The sequence below is a fragment of the Triturus cristatus genome, chromosome 4_1 (assembly GCF_964204655.1).
Source record: "Triturus cristatus chromosome 4_1, aTriCri1.1, whole genome shotgun sequence".
NCBI lineage: Eukaryota > Metazoa > Chordata > Amphibia > Caudata > Salamandridae > Triturus > Triturus cristatus.
Genome location: NC_140585.1, coordinates 1,026,004,733 through 1,026,022,603, shown reverse-complemented (window position 1 = coordinate 1,026,022,603; position 17,871 = coordinate 1,026,004,733).

Here is a 17,871-nt window from a genome sequence, read left to right as displayed (position 1 = left end):
CTCTTACTTCCAAACACCGAAGCAGAATTGCTTTTGAACAAGGAGAGCTGCATGTCGGCAGCTCCCCTTGTGCAAAAGCAATGCCAGCTCCCACAGGAGGCGGGGAGGCAGCAGGGACTGTGAGGGCATTGGGGCTCCCCCCACGGTCCCCAACGGAGAGGCCAGGCCTTGGGGGATGGGGTCCCTGGGGCCAGAAAGTGGCCTGGGAGAGGGGCCACGTGGCCCCCACCCCTTTTAATTATAAAAAAACTGAAAGACCGGCCCCAGGGGATGAAGGGCCAAGTGGCCCCCCTCCCATAAAATAAGAAAAAAAAGAAAAACGAAACTGGCAACTCGCCGGAGGCCCTGCCTCCTCCCTGCCCGACTCTGCAAACACACCCCCTGGCTTGATCTAAGTTGGGGAATTAAGTCCCCTTGATTACTGAGGGTCCCTGGGGGCCAACTAGCCACCAGATAGCTCCAGTAAGTGCCACACAGCTGGATTGCAGAGAGGTGGTCCAAGGCCATGCCCCTTTTTACACCACTCTGCAAATGCGCCTCGTGGCGCACTGCTGGTGGGGTGATGAGGTCCACTTGTGTCCTGAGGACCACAGGACACAAGTGGACTTCATCCCTTGAGCAGCAGTGCACCAGGATCCGCGTTTGCAGAGTGGTTTAAAAAGGGTGTGTGGCCTCGGACCATTCTCAGCAATCCAGCTGTGTGGTACCTGGTGGGCTAGTTGGCCCCCAGGGAGCCTCAGGAATGAAGGGGACTTAATACCCCAAATTAGAACACGCCAGGAGGCGCGTTTGCAGAGTGGTGGGGAAAGGGGGTGTGGCCTTTGTCCACCTTTCAGCAATCCCACTGTTTGGGGCTTACTGGGAGTAAGAAGTAGGCTAGTTGGCCCCTAAAGGACCCCCAGCAGTGAAGGGAACTTCAATACCCATCCAAGAACGTGCCAGGGAATGAGTTTACAGAATGGTGGGCGAAGGGGGCATGGTATGCTCTGAGAACTTAGCAATCCTGCTGTGTGGGACTTACTGGAGGTAATAGGAGGGATAGTTGGCTCCCAAGGAACTACCCCTCTTGTTACCTCCAGTAAGTCCCACACAGTGGGATTGCTAAGACGTCTTTGGAGGCCATCACTCTGCAAACGCGCCTCCAGGCAGACTACGGGATCGGGGATTAAGTCCACTTTACTCCTGAGGGACTTTGTGGGCCAAGAATCCCTCCTGGTACCTCCTGTAAGCCCTACGCAGAAGAATTGCTAAGTTCTCAGAGCATGCCATGCCCGCAGAAGAATTCCTGAGCGCTGGTCAGAGACCCAGCACCCTTTCTCCACCACTCTGCAAACGCGACTACTAGTTAAAGAAGTGTTTGTAATGCAATAGGTTTCGCATTTGTGAGAATTAAAGCTATTGGTGTTGTAAATGCAAAAGCTTTTTACTAATGTTTTTTGAAGTGGAGTGGATGTACATTGTGTGTAGTGTAATTATGTGGTATGATGTGCAGTGAAATTATGTGGATAGAAAGTATGTAGTATTTATTGTATAGGAATTATGTAGAGTGGGATTATGTGCTATGGAGAGTAATTATGTGGTATGGTAGTCTGTGTTGTGGAGTGGTAACTTCAGGTTTAGTCTTCCTCATTTCCATTGAAGCTCCACTATGAACTCAGTGAGACAAAAAAAGAAGGAACCACTGAGGAGCACTTGTGGACCTAGTCAGAGGTATGAGCAGGGCCACTGGAAATATGTGACTGTTGACTGCACCGACTTTCACACATTTATAAATTTACTGCATTAGTCACATAATTCATCATCTGCTCCCTAATCTGCAGATTTGCAAAAAAAAACCTTGTTTCTAGCTCAAACGGCTCAAACGTTACCAAAAATGCTGCGACAAGTGTTACAGCGTGGTGGAAGGTCCTTTGCAAACCTAGAATGGTCACCTGTTACTTATTGCTAAATGTGGGTGTTAAATTGGTACTAATGGTGTGCAAGCCACTCTTGCTTCCTTCTGCTCCTCTCTTGCCTCTTTCTGCATTTCTATTGCTTCTTTCTGCACGTTTCTTTCTTTCTCTGCACTTCTCTTGCCTCATTCTGCAAATCTCTTGTACTTTCTGCATCTCTCTTCCCTCTTTCTGTATGTCTGTTGCCTCTTTCTGCACGTTATGTGCTTCTTTCTGTACCCCTGTTACGTCTTTCTGCACCCATTTTGCCTCTTTCTGCACTTCTGTTCCTTCTTTCTGCACTTGTTTTGTTTCTTTTTGCACCTGTTTGCTTCTTTCTCCACCCCTCTTGCCTCTCTCTCCACCCCTCACCCCTCATTCTGCACTTCTGTTGCTTCTTTCTGCACTCATCTTGCACCTGAATTGCCTCTTTCTATAGTTCTCTTGCCTCCTTCTGTACTTCACTTGTCTCTTTCTGTAACTCTCTTGCCTCTTTATGCACCTCTTTTGCCTCTTTCTGTATCTCACTTGCTTCTTTTTGCACCCCTTTTGACTGTTTCTGCACCCCTCTTCCCTCTTTGTGCAACTCTCTGGCCTCTTCCTACACCTCTCTTCCCTCTTTCTGCACCCCTCTTGCCTCTTTCTGTACTTTCGTTCCTTCTTTCTTGACCTGTCTTGTCTCTTTCTGCACCCTTCTTGCCTCTTTCAGCACCTCTGCTGCTTCGTTCTGCTATTCTCTTCCTCTTTCTTTACCCCTCCTGCCTCTTTCTGTACCCTTCTTGCCCCTTTGTGCACCTCCCCTACCTCTTTTGCACCCCTCTTGCCTTTTTTCCAACGTCTCTTGGTTCTTTCTGCTCCTCTTTTGCTTTGTTCTGCACTTCATTTGCCTCTTTCTATACCCCTCTTGCCTCTTTCTGCACCTCTGTTGGTTTGTTCTGTACTGCTCTGGATTCTTCCTGCACCTCTGTTCCAAAATTGTGCATCACTCTTGCCTTTTTCTATACCCTTCTTCCCTCTTTCTGCACCTCTTTTGCCTCAGTCTGTCTACCTGTTGCCTCTTTCTGTACAGATTTTGCCTGTTTCTGCAACTCTCTTGCCTCTTTCTGCAGTGCTCTTGCCTCCTTCTGCACCTCACTTGCCTTTTTTTGCACCTCTGTTGGTTCTTTTGCACTGCTCTTGCTTCTTTCTGCACCTCTCTTGCAAATTTCTGTACCCCTCTTGCCTCTTTCTGCACCCCTTTTACCTGTTTCTGCACCTCTCTTGTCTCTGTCGGCACCTCTGTTCCCTCTTTCTGTACCTCTTTTGCCTGTTTCTGCAACTCTCTTGCCTCTTTCTGCAGTTCTCTTGCCTCTTTCTGCACCTCTGTTGCTTCTTTCTGCACTTCTCTTGCCTCATTCTGCACCTCTGTTGCTTCATTTGGCACTTTCCATGCTTCTTTCTGCAACTGTATGGCTTCCTTCTGCACCCCTGTTGTCTCTTTCTGCACTCATCTTGCACCTGAATTGCCTCTTTCTATAGTTCTCTTGCCTCCTTCTGTACTTCACTTGTCTCTTTCTGTAACTCTCTTGCCTCTTTATGCACCTCTTTTGCCTCTTTCTGTATCTCACTTGCTTCTTTTTGCACCCCTTTTGACTGTTTCTGCACCCCTCTTCCCTCTTTGTGCAACTCTCTGGCCTCTTCCTACACCTCTCTTCCCTCTTTCTGCACCCCTCTTGCCTCTTTCTGTACTTTCGTTCCTTCTTTCTTGACCTTTCCTGCCTGTTTCTGCATCTCACTTGCCTCTTTCTGCACTTTTCTTGCTTCTTTCTACACCTCTGTTGCTTCTTTCAGCAATACTCTTGCCTCTTTCTGCACTTCTCTTGCCTGTTTCTGCACCCATCTTGCCTCTTTCTGCACCTCTCTTGCTCCTTTCTACACTTCTCTTACCTCTTTCTGCATCCCTGCTGCTTCATTCTGCACTTTCTATGCTTATTTCTGCAACTGTCTTGCTTCTTTCTGCACCCCTGTTGTCTCTTTATGTACCTCTTTAGCCTCTTTCTGCACTTTTATTGCCTTTTTCTGCAGTTCTCTTGCCTCTTTCTGCATCTCTGTTGCTTCTTTCTGCACTTCTCTTGCCTCTTTCTGCACCCCTTTTGCTTCATTCTGTACTGTGTATGCTTCTTACTGCATTTGTCCAACTTCTTTCTGCAACCCTGTTGTCTCTTTCTGCACCTCTCTTGCTTCATTCTGCACCTCAATTGCCTCTTTCAGCACCTCTGTTGCTTTTATCTGCAGACCTCTTGCCTCTTTCTGCACCCCTCTTTTTCTCTTTCTGTACCTCTCTTGGGGTGAGTGTTTGATTTGCTCAAAAGCTCCATCCATCAATCCCTTTGGTATCGCTTTGTTCGCCCTAAGTTGGCAGGGTATGCCCAGACATGGGTCCCTTGCTCACTTTGCCACTGGATTCAAGATAGCCTGGCTGATGAGGGTTATAAACCTGAAACCGGTCCCAGGAAGCTTGTTTCTGGTCCAGGGAAGACATGGCTTGGCAGTTCTGGCTTGACTGTTCCCATGAGGCACAGGGTCAGACTGATTTGCATATGGCCATGTCTGAACTGGGGTGGTGGAGTTGGCTAAAGAATGATGATGGATTAAACTCAGATCAGTTGACTGGGGTGAGTATTTGATCTGCTCAAACGCTCCATCCATCATCTCCTTTGGTATCGCTTTCCACTCTTGCCTCTAGCTGCACCCCTGTTCCCTCTTGCTGCAGCTTTCCTGCCTGTTTCTGCACCTCTCTTGCTTCTTTCTGTACCTCTGTTGCTTCTGTCTGCACTTGTCTTGCTCTTTCTGCACCCTTTGCACCTCTTTCAGCACCTCTGTTACTTCTTTCTGCACTTCTCTTCCTTCTTTCTGCATCCTTTGCGCCTCTTTCAGAACCTCTGCACTTCCCTTGCCTCTTGGTACACCACACCTACCTTTTCTGCACCCCTCTTGCCTCTCTCTCCACTCCTCTTGCCTCTTTATCCACCTCTGTTGGTTCTTTCTGCACTGCTCTTGCTTCTTTTTGTACCTTACTTGCCTCTTTCTGCACTTCTCTTCCTTCTTTCTATACCTCTGTTGCTTCTTTCAGCAATTCTCTTGCCTCTTCTGCACTTGTCTTCCTTATTTCTGCATCACTCCTGCCTCTTTCTGTACCTCTCTCACCTCTTTGGGCACCTCTTCTACCTCTTTATGCACCCCTCTTGCGTCTTTTGAACCTCTGTTGGTTCTTTCAGCACTGCTCTTGCTTCTTTCTGCACCTCAATCGCCTCTTTCTGCACTTCTCTTGCCTCTTTGTACACCACTCCTATCTTTTTCTGCACCCCTCTTGCCTCTCTCTCCACTACTCTTCCCTCTTTATGCACCTCTGTTGGTTCTTTCTGCACTGCTCTTGCTTCTTTTTGCTCCTTACATGCCTCTTTCTGCACTTCTCTTCCTTCTTTATATACCTCTGTTGCTTCTTTCAGCAATTATCTTGCCTCTTTCTGTACTTCTCTTCTTTCTTTCTGCATCCCTCCTGCCTCTTTCTGTACCACTCTCACCTCTTTGTGCACCTCTCCTACCTCTTTCTGCACCTCTCTTGCCTTCTTTTGCACCTCTGTTGGTTCTTTCAGCACTGCTCTTGCTTCTTTCTGCACCTCAATCGCCTGTTTCTGCACTTCTCTTGCTTCTTTCTACACCTCTGTTGCTTCTTTCAGCAATTCGCTTACCTCTTTATGCACTTCTCGTTCTCGTTTCTGCATTTCTCTTGCATCTTTATGTACCTCTGTTGCCTCTTTCTGTACTTCTCTTACCTCTTTCTGCACCTCTCTTTCCTTTTTTTGCTCTTCACTTGCTTCTTTGTGCACCTCTCTTGCCTCTTTCGGGAACCTCTGTTGCTTCTTTCTGCACTTCTCTTGCCTCCTTCTGCACCTCTGAGTTCGAGGTAGTTTTAATCCCCTGCCCTATTATTTACTAGGGCCTTACAGGGGAGGTCATGCCAATCACAGGGGTACCCCAACCCATAGTGTACCATACTGTATGTAGGAGTTTTCACTGTATTCTAAGTGTCTTTCAGCATACCACTGGCTAAAGGCCTGGTTAGTTAGAATCAGTTACCACCAGTACCAGTCAGCAAAAAGTTGGGGGCACAGGATGACTTTGCAACAAGGCCTCTTTCTGCACCTCTGTTGGTTCTTTTGGCATATCTCTTGCTTCCTTCTGCACTTTTCTTCGTCTTTCTGGACTTCTGTTGCCTCTTTCTTCATTTATCTTGCTTCTTTATCTGCCTTTCTTCCTCTTTCTGCACATGTCCTACCTCTGTAGGCATAGTTAGAAATTAGCATTTAAAAACCTTTGAAATTCACTGAAAAATCATAGGTTTCAGGGACGGTCTAGTTAGAAATGAGCATTTAAAAAACCTTACAAATCCACTGATAAAACCACAGGTATCAGGGGCATTATAGTTAGAATTTAGCATTTAACAAACCTTAGAAATTCACTGAAAAAAACACAGGTTTCAGGGACGTTATAGTTTATTGGACATTTCACTTATACAAAACCAGAGAAATTCAGCCATTATAGTTAGTTAAGCTAGCTATAACTCGCACCCCCGTAATGCACTGCTGATGATGTCACATATCACATTATTCATGACATAGTCAGTGACATCACTGATGACATCACTGATGACATCTCACATGACATCACTGATGACATCACTGATGACATCATCCATGTGATAATCTGATGCACCTCCTCACACCCTAATATAACCTTTGATACACCCACTCTAAAATACAGACTATCATTTTCGAAACCATAGACACACCAATAACAGTTACTACATACCCACTCACTGGTTCCTAAGTCTACACACACATCCACTCATTTACCCATACAGTCACTCACACATGCAGCCACTCACCAATACAGCACTATCATTTGCACTCATACAGCTATACAGACACTCACACCGTCACTCATCCATAGAGTTACTCACACACCTAGTCTGTAATACAAAGACTTAATCACACTCCCATTTACTTACCTATACAGTTATACACACACCACCTCACTTATTCATACAGATACTAACACATACTTACTCTTATACACTCACTGATACAAACACACAGTCATCCATATAGCCACTCTCACAATCACTTATTCTCATATATAGTCATTTATATACGTCAACACTCACAATGGAAATGTGTTTTTCAATTTGAAAATCTCTGGGAAGCAATGTGATTTGTTGCTTATGTGTATTTGTATGGCAAAATAGAGGGCCATCTTGCCATTACAGGTTTTACCTTGCAGAGTCTGGTGATCTATATTGACTGTGTGTAAAAGAAAATCCTGTCTGAGTATGTGAGATTTTTCATTCAACAGATTTATTTGAAAGGTGAGTGATATATTTTTGAGGTTTATTTAAAATAGATTTGACATTATTGTAAAACTGTGTTGTTTGAAATATATTATTAAATGTAGAGATGTATATTGGGATTAGTTTTATTGGACTTGAACTTTGTTTAAAAAACTGTCTGTGCAGTAATATATATAATTTTAAGTCTGTTTAAAGGAGTACCTGAATGATGTCTCTTATTTTTAGATAGTTTCTTGAACATGCACTGCAAATGTGTATTTTGAAAGATGTTCATATAAGGTGTAGTTTATTAGGCATCATTTTTTCTTCTTTCTACAAAGGTATAGTTTCATGATACTGCATAGTTATAGATAGTTTGGTAAAATGTAGCACAACTGTGATGATCATATAAGGTGTTAATTACTAAGCTTCTGTTATTAGTTTGTACAGAAGGTAAAGGTAAATGATGCCATATGTTTTAAGATAGAATGGTGAATTAAGGTGTTGTTAATTTTGCTTCTTTTTGTAGTTTGAGCTAAGGTATAGCTGAATGATGCCACATAATTTTAGATATAATGCTGAAGATGTATTATAAAAGTGTGATTTTAGAAATGCTCATAAAAGGTGTTGTTTATTAGTCTTCTTCCTTAAGCCTTTTGAGAGGTATAGTTTGATGATGTTGTATATTTCTAGATTTACTGGTCAAGATGTAACTCAAAAGTAAACCACCACATTTTACTCTGTCTACTATGTTGCAGTTATCCACCTAACTAGATAGTATGTAATGACTCATGTATGCGTTCAGATGGTATTTATATAGTTGTATGTATATTTACTGAATTATTGAGAGGTGCTTGACTGATTACAGGATTGCAAAGGTAGTGAATATGTGATTTTATAAGTACATGAGAAATGATTTACTGATTCTATATTGTGCAATCATCCAGTTAGTATCTAAGCACTACCCATGCATTCATGCAATGACTCATGCACTAACTTATGCAGTGGTAACATTTCCAAAGCACTACACATGCAGTCCAGCAATCCCTCTGTCACTCCCTGTGGACTCTTTTAATCACTGCCATGTCCTTATGTAATCACTGCGCCAAAACCCAAGCACTTATAAATTCACCATGCTGTAACATTCCACCACTCTAAGTATCCAGTCACTAATAATGTACTTGTACAATAACTCAGGCAGATAGTCGGTCAACTATGCTAGCCTGTGGCGGTAAGATAGTTGGTCAACTATTCTAGCCTGTGGCGGTAAGGTCATGATTGGTGATCAGTAAATTTAAGGTCTTTAGAGGGCGACACCATTCACGAATGGTGTTGCCCAAGTGGGAGGGACGACTGGTCTCTCCTAGAACTCCAGGGGCAGTTGGGTGCGGGGGAGGAGGGAGTCACTCTTTCTCTAGGCTGAGTGGCCATCCCGCACGTGCACAACGGCTGCAAGGGCCCCTTGATGGAGATCAGGAACTGAGCGTACGGGGATAACCGAGGGGGGAAGTACCCCCACGGTGAACGGGCCCTCTGCGCATGCACACTCCAGCTGGAGGGCGTGGTTTAGAATTTGATAAGGATCTGACACCAGTTAGTGACCTTGCCGTAGGCCCGATTAGGTATGCAGAAAATAAAGTTTGTACAGATTAATAAAGATATGTTTTAGATATGGATAGGAAACCTTTGTATTAGAGTTATGTTAAGGTTAGCCATCGGATATCTGTACTTGTCAATTGTAATCCGTTTAAAGTATATTTTCTGCTGCATTTTGTAAATATTGGAATTATGATTAATGTGTATTAATTGCATATAATAAATACGGCCGGGGTGTCACGCCCCCCGCATCCAAAAACTTCTCTCCTGTCCCGGGTCTTGAATGGGGAAGAGGGGGTGTAGGTCGTACCTGGCCATATAGAACGGCGGGCCGGCATCGGCCATGCCAAAAGTATGGCGGTCGAGCCGGCCCCCTCCGCTATGGCTGTGGGTGTGGCTGTCGCGCACTTGGTCGCACGGGAGGCACGCCCCCTAACCCCCATTGGCTTGGTGGTGACCCGGAAGTGATTGGAATCACTTTCGGGTCGCGACGATGGCCAAACAACCGGCCAATAGGTCTGGCCGGACCAGGAGGGTATAAAGGGATGGGGAGCCCAGGAACCGGTCTCTTGGTTCCTGACTCCCCAGCTTGCCCCCCCTATGCCTCGCGAAGAGGCGGTAACCTTCGATTTTCCCATCCCCCATCCCCTTAGAAGCAAATGGTTGTTTAGGTGTTTGTTGTAGTCAAAGAATGTTTAAGCTAGGTTAGTTCCGGGAACACCAGGTAATTTTCAATGTTGTGTATAAGTGCCAAATTTTGTTATTTCAGGTCGTCTATGGTCATATTTTGATTTCTGTTGGTCAGGCGGTAAGGTCATGATTGGTGATCAGTAAATTTAAGGTCCTTAGAGGGCGGCGCCAATCACGAATGGTGTCGCCCAAGTGGGAGGGACGACTGGTCTCTCCTAAAACTCCAGGGGCAGTTGGGTGTGGTGGTGGAGGGAGTCACGCTTTCTCTAGGCTGAGTGGCCATCCCGCACGTGCACAATGGCTGCAAGGGCCCCTTGATGGAGATCAGGTACTGAGCGTACGGGGGTAACCGGGGGAGGGAAGTACCCCCACGGTGAACGGGCCCTCTGCACATGCGCACTCCGGCTGGAGGGCGTGGTTTAGAATTTGATAAGGATCTGACGCCAGTTAGTGACCTTGTCGTAGGCCCGATTAGGTATGCAGAAAATAAAGTTTGCACAGATTAATAAAGATATGTTTTAGATATGGATAGGAAACCTTTGTATTAGAGTTATGTTAAGGTTAGCCATCGGATATCTGTACTTGTCAATTGTAATCCGTTTAAAGTATATTTTCTGCTGCATTTTGTAAATATTGGAATTATGATTAATGTGTATTAACTGTATATAATAAATACGGCCGGGGGGTGTCATGCCCCCGCATCCAAAAACTTCTCTCCTGTCCCGGGTCTTGAATGGGGAGGAGGGGGTGTACGTAGTACCTGGCCATATGTCTGAGTATGTGAGATTTTTCATTCAACAGACTTATTTGAAAGGTGAGTGATATATTTTTGAGGTTTATTTAAAATAGATTTGACATTATTGTAAAACTGTGTTGTTTGAAATATATTATTAAATGTAGAGATGTATATTGGGATTATTTTTATTGGACTTGAACTTTGTTTAAAAAACTGTCTGTGCAGTAATATATATAATTTTAAGTCTGTTTAAAGGTGTACCTGAATGATGTCTCTTATTTTGAGATAGTTTCTTGAACATGCACTGCAAATGTGTATTTTGAAAGATGTTCATATAAGGTGTAGTTTATTAGGCATCATTTTCTCTTCTTTCTACAAAGGTATAGATTCATGATACTGCATAGTTATAGATAGTTTGGTAAAATGTAGCACAACTGTGCTGATTGAAAGATGATCATATAAGGTGTTAATAACTAAGCTTCTGTTATTAGTTTGTACAGAAGGTAAAGGTAAATGATGCCATGTGTTTTAAGATAGAATGGTGAATTAAGGTGTTGTTAATTTTGCTTCTTTTTGTAGTTTGAGCTAAGGTATAGCTGAATGATGCCACATAATTTTAGATATAATGCTGAAGATGTATTATAAAAGTGTGATTTTAGAAATGCTCATAAAAGGTGTTGTTTGTTAGTCTTCTTCCTTAAGTCTTTTGAGAGGTATAGTTTGATGATGTCGTATATTTCTAGATTTACTGGTCAAGATGTAGCTCAAAAGTAAACCACCACATTTTACTCTTTCTACTATGTTGCAGTTATCCACTTAACTAGATAGTATGTAATGACTCATGTATGCGTTCAGATGGTATTTATATAGTTGTATGTATATTTACTGAATTATTGAGAGGTGCTTGACTGATTACAGGAGTGCAAAGGTAGTGAATATGTGATTTTATAAGTACATGAGAAATGATATACTGATTCTATATTGTGCAATCATCCAGTTAGTATCTAAGCACTACCCATGCATTCATGCAATGACTCATGCACTAACTGATGCAGTGGTAAAATTTCCAAAGCACTACACATGCAGTCCAGAAATCCCTCTGTCACTCCCTGTGGACTCTATTAATCACTCTGCCATGTCCTTATGTAATCACTGCGCCAAAACCCAAGCACTGATAAATTCACCATGCTGTCACATTCCAGCACTCTAAGTATCCAGTCACTATTCATGTACTTGTACAATAACTCAGGCATTAAGACATGCAGTGCTACAATCAAATGTGCACTATTCATGCAGTCCCCTAATCACCTACACAGTACTGATTCACTCCTCCAATTACCCAGGCAGTGCCCATGCAGTCCGGCAATCACACTGTCACTCTCTGTGCACTCCTGCAATCATCCAGCCAGTACCATGTCCATATCTAATCACTGCGCCAAAACCAAAGCACTTATAAATTCACCATGCTGTCAACTTGTAGCACTCTAAGAATCCAGTCATTATCCATGTACTTGTACAATGACTCAGACATTAAGACATGCAGTGCTACTGTGGAAATATGGATTTTTCTGGTCAGTTATGTCCCCTATCTTGGACCCCAACGGTTCTATGTGCATGTTACAAGTACATGTATGTTCCCTCCAGTTCCAGTTATGAAGACGCAAATACATGTGCGTCCACCGTTAACATGTCCTCTGTTGATCCGCCATGAATGGGCCGGATATTCCATTCCTAAGTACGAAAGGCCACCGCCTTTATATGGTTCACTTATGCCATTTTACAGTCCAGGCAAGTAGGCCCTGATTCTGTCATCAAGCTTTTCTTGCTTTCTGTCTCTGAAGCTCCAGTCCGAGCCTGCATCTGTGACCATGAACTTTGTCTCATCCTCTGCGCGGCTCACGATGCCCGACATCAGCTTGCTGCCTGCCAAGAACTGTATTTCACCTTCGGAAATTATCTGCTCCGCTCCCTGTCCAATGCATTCCTGTCTAGTAGTTTAAGTAAACATTCTTCCAGCTACCGAGCAAAAGGCCCGGCTTCTCTGTCCTCATGCAAGTAATTCATAGCCCTGTTACCATGGAATATTCCTGGGACATTAGGGTACATTGTGTTGACGAAGATGCATAGCTCATTTTTATAAAAGAAAACAAACAGGTTCGTGTGTTCTTCGTTTTTGATTATTATTGCTGATTCTGTTTTTATAAAAGAAAACAAACAGGTTCGTGTGTTCTTCGTTTTTGATTATTATTGCTGATTCTGTGTGTCAGACTTGACACGGTGATTTCAGATGGGGGTGTATAGGGCAGGTAAATGAATTATTGATTATAAGCCTGACAAATTAAGCAGGCCAGAATGTTCGCCTCTGAGCTGTAGGTACTGTAATTGCGCATCGCTGCTCATTTATATATGTTAGTGCAATTGTCTATGCTTTCTGTGCTTGGTATACTGATGGCTTGGCATATGTATTTTATATATGTTTTGTTTTTGTGTTGTATTGACCAGTCTGTTTAGCGTTTAATACCAAGTTCTCCTGTGCAAGTACAGAGATAGTCGTGACGACGGTGATCTTTGCACAGCGCTTGGCTGGAACTTGTTCACAATTACTAAATTTCACAGACGTGATATTACCTTTATCATGCTGTCAAAATAGCAGACAACACGTTATCAGTGTATGTCTAATTGGTGTTGGAGATGAATGAAATAAAAGGAAAAATTATGCAAGGCTAAAATATTTTTCACATGACTGCCTTTCTCTTATAGACAGGCAGCCTCGGTCATATGTTTCCAGATTGGACATTAAGGAACAATTATGATCTGTGCACTCGCATCTTAACTCTTGAAGGCCTGTTTTAAATAAGGACTGCCACCACAGAGTGACAAATAAGGCTCGGTATTTAGGGTAATGAGAAAATATATGACAGGATTTCCTTTTTAAAGTTTGCATTAGTAAGCTCATTCTTGTAAGTGGTGGCCCCAAAAGTTGACTTGTTTTTAAATTAGGCTATTTATTGTATAGGTGGAAATTATTGCAAAATGACTGATTTCTTTAGCAGATAAATTATTAATTATCAACATTAACAACTGTTCTTAAACTTGGTTTTCCGAATATTTAGGTAATTTAGCATTCCTATTAGGGCCTACTAGCATTAATATTGACTTCAGGTTGGTGTAGGTTCATGTAATAGGGACATTTGCATATGAGATGTCATTTGGCTAGCTTATGAGCTAACACAATGAGGTTTGTACATTAATTTGAAGGATTTCTCGCCGTTTCAAATACGCTGTGTATCTCCTATAATTTTGCTTACGCCCAGTAGCTACACACAGGGATTAATAGTGTTGACAAGACACAGGGTTTGATAGTGTTTGACAGCAGTGAAATCTGTTTCAGATTTCCTCCTGTCAAAAAGGGGGGGAAGGAGGAGAATATTGGCTTTCTGCTGGCCCCTGAGGAGGTTCGCTTCCCGCTAGCCCCTTAAGAAATTAAGCCCCTTAGAAATTAGCCCCCTTAGAAATTAAGTCGAGGAAATAGGTATGGTGCTTTCCCCTTTTTTCTCATGTTTTATTGTGATCTTTCAGGGGAATTAGTCCAAGCCCCTAATACAGCTTCTACTAAAGTCCTCCCTTGGACACAAGAACACACTGTGGCATTTGAAGAATTAAAGAGAGCTTTATGTCAAGCACCAGTTTTAGCAAACCCTGATTACAACAAATCGTTTATGTTTTTTGTGACAGAGCGGGATGGAACAGCACTATCTGTCCTAACACAAGATCATGCAGGAAAACACGAGCCCTGTGCTTATTTTTCTAGTACATTAGACCCAGTAGCACAGGCTTTGCCTGCGTGCCTAAAATCAGTTGTAGCAACGGCCTTAGCCATAAGACAAAGTGACTCGATAGTGCTGGGCCACCCTCTGACAGTACAAGTACCACACGCAGTAGAGGTTCTCTTGAACCGGACACAAACACAACACCTGACTGTAGCTAGACTGACAGGCTATGAGCCAACGTTATTTCAACCACACATAGAGATCAGACGATGCAACATACTGAATCCTGCTACCCTTTTGCCCTCCAGTACAGAAAGCGTTTCACCACACGACTGTGTTGAAGTAATACATACCGTGACTAAACCAAGACAAGACTTGACAGACGTTGCACTCCCAGACCCCGACCTAACACTATAAGTTGACGGCTCATGCATGAGGACAGGGGCGGGAGAATTAGTGGCAGCATATGCAGTGACTACTGATACTGTAATAATAGAGACTAAAAGAATAGACATATTGTCAGCACAAGCAGCAGAGCTCATCGCCCTGACACAAGCGTGCATAAGAGCTAAGCACCTGAGAGTAAACATTTACACCGATTCTCTGGCGAGAAAGAGGTTTCTTGACCTCTCATGGGGCCAAGATACAGCATGGCCCCCATATTCAAGCCCTACTGGAAGCAATACATTTACCAACAGCCATAGCTATCCTAAAATGTAAAGCACATACTAGAGCCACAGATACCATTTCCCAAGGCAATGATCTGGCAGACCGAACAGCTAAACAGACAGCTCAGACCCCACTAGACATGACAAAGTTACAGGTTCAATAAGTGTCCAAAGCCATGACAGTTAGGGATCCTTCCAAGGATGTACAAGACATACAGACACATGCTACTATGGACAAATTAAAGAAATGGTCGGAACAAGGAGGGGTACTGACTGATCAGGGTTGGATGAATAAGGGCAAATCCATATGGTTTCTTCCTGATTCTATGGTACAAGTGATTATAAATACCGCACATAGTCCTGCACACTTAGGAGAGAAAGCAATGATAGATAGCTTACAGAATATATGGTTCAACAAGCACCTGCGTGCAGCAGCGAAACAAAAGGTCAGAACATGTATGATCTGTTGCCAATTCAATCCAGGTAAAGGCATTCCGATGGAACAAGGTGGATTCCATCCACCTGACCACCCTTTTGAAGTGCTCCAAATGGATTATATCCAAATGAACAGATGTAGAGGTTACAAATATGTCCTGGTACTAATGAAGCAGGTGTCCCTTCTGTTAGGGTATACCTGGAAATTCCATTGTGTGCGACATCCTGAAGCAGCAGGCCTTGTAGAAAGACATAATCAGATATTAAAATTTGCGCAGACAAAGGTGTAGATTGGATGGTAGCCCTGCCGGTTGCCCTCTTTTTCATGCGAATGGTAGCTCATTCTAGAACAGGCTTATCTCCCTATGAAGTGGTCTTTGGTAGACCACCAAATATGTGGGGCACTCCAATGCCTAAAAGATTACTGATGTTAATAGTAACATGCTGACAGATTACCTGGCTTCCTTGATGTCTGCACTACTCTCTTGTTGTTCGCAGGTTGCTGCCGCCTTCCCTGACAACACCCAGGTCAAAGAATACTCCATCGCTCCTGGATGAAAGGCGCCAAAGTCAGTGCTCTGGACCACGGGGACAGCCGTTAAAGTCAAAGTGCACCTTCACCACTCTTTTACAAAGGAAAAAGACTTTAAACTTGGATTTTGGATTTTGAACACCATTTTCTAGAGGAGACTCCCCAGAAGTTTCCACAAAGCTAAACTTTGATCTAAGAAGTCAGAACCCGTTTGATCAATTAAGTCCACTAGGTGGTGAAGCGGTTGAACATGTATTCTGGCTCGCATAAGATCTTGGACAATAACATAAAGCAAAAATAAGAGAGCTAGATAAGAAGCAAATAGATGTATAGTGACTGTAATTTTTCAATCTCTTATGTGCATCACGATAATATGTATCAGCTTAATACTACATGCTATTTTTCCTCCTATTGCCTCACTCTTATACTCCTCCACTAATGATACCATAAAGCACACATTTAGTGATCTGCCATCCTATGAGCTATCATATCGACTTGCCTTACGCAACAATACCTTTATTCAGATGCTGCACCATTCACATCAGACTAGCAATGCTACAGACTGCTGGGTCTGTGGCCGACTCCCCCCCTATCAGAACTATAAGGGAGTTTTGCCCCTCTTTCTCTATCCGTTCACACACAATGGCTCCTGTGGAGCATGGTTTAGTTTGATTAATTCCCTAGATTCGAATTCCGCAGTTTATCAAGACAACTGGGTATGGGGAAACCTGAACTTAGTTTTGCTTAAAGTCTGCTACCCTAACAAGGAGGGACTTCCCAAAAGAACAGGAACTGATCTAAGAAATGAAGTATATGGATTAGGTAATTTTACACTTAACCTCATGATCCTGAACGTTGAATCTGAAGCTACACCAATCTTGCCCGCCATGTCCGTATTCCCAGTAAAAGGGGAATTATGTATAAGAAAGAATGGCTCCATACACATGGGCCATAGTAAATGCACCACTGTAATAAAATTCAGTGATCAAGGCAAGTCTACATTTAGAGCTTCTCGTCATTCCTACTTTATATGTGGCCAGACCGCATATATACGCCTACCTCTAGATTGGGATGGTACCTGTTACATAGCATTCCTCCTACCACCTGTTTTCCTAGCTCCTCCTGATTATCATAGAAATACTCATTTAGTACACAATAGAGAATGGAGAGATCTCCCAATAGTCGATTACACTGAGACAGCATGGGAAAAATACACAGATTTCAATAAAGGTTTCTTTCCCTATATAGGTACAGTTACCAATAGTAAGCTGATACGTAGATTAACCAGAACCCTTGAAGCAGTAGTGAACGAAACTATTTCCGCCTTAGGCAATTTAACAGAAGAGCAGTCTGCTATGCGGATTGTTGTGCTTCAAAATAGTCTTGTCCTTGACGTTATCCTGGCCGATAGGGGCGGAGCTTGTAGGGTCATCGGATCAAGCTATTGCATTTTTCATACCAGAAAATTCGCCATCTGTATATAAAGCCATAACTTGCCTTCATAAGATTGTAAGCCAGATACACCAGAATCCAGGCACCTGGACTTGGTCCGGTTGGTTTTGGAGTGTATTATCTACCTTTGGATGGAGGGTCCTATCCTTCCTAGGTATTGGCCTTCTCATACTATTCAGTTGCTGCTGATGCCTGCAATGTGGACCAGCGATTTGTGGTCTGTGTGCCACATCGTGCATTCCACATCAAGAGTTTCATTCAAGATCCCGGAAGAAGAAAGAAGAACAAATGATGCTATATGAACAGATCAATGGATTAATGAAGATTGATATCTCTTGACGGGCAAGTAGGGGACAAGGAGGGAATGTGGAAATATGGATTTTTCTGGTCAGTTATGTCCCCTATCTTGGACCCCAACGGTTCTATGTGCATGTTACAAGTACATGTATGTTCCCTCCAGTTCCAGTTATGAAGACGCAAATACATGTGCGTCCACCGTTAACATGTCCTCTGTTGATCCGCCATGAATGGGCCGGATATTCCATTCCTAAGTACGAAAGGCCACCGCCTTTATATGGTTCACTTATGCCATTTTACAGTCCAGGCAAGTAGGCCCTGATTCTGTCATCAAGCTTTTCTTGCTTTCTGTCTCTGAAGCTCCAGTCCGAGCCTGCATCTGTGACCATGAACTTT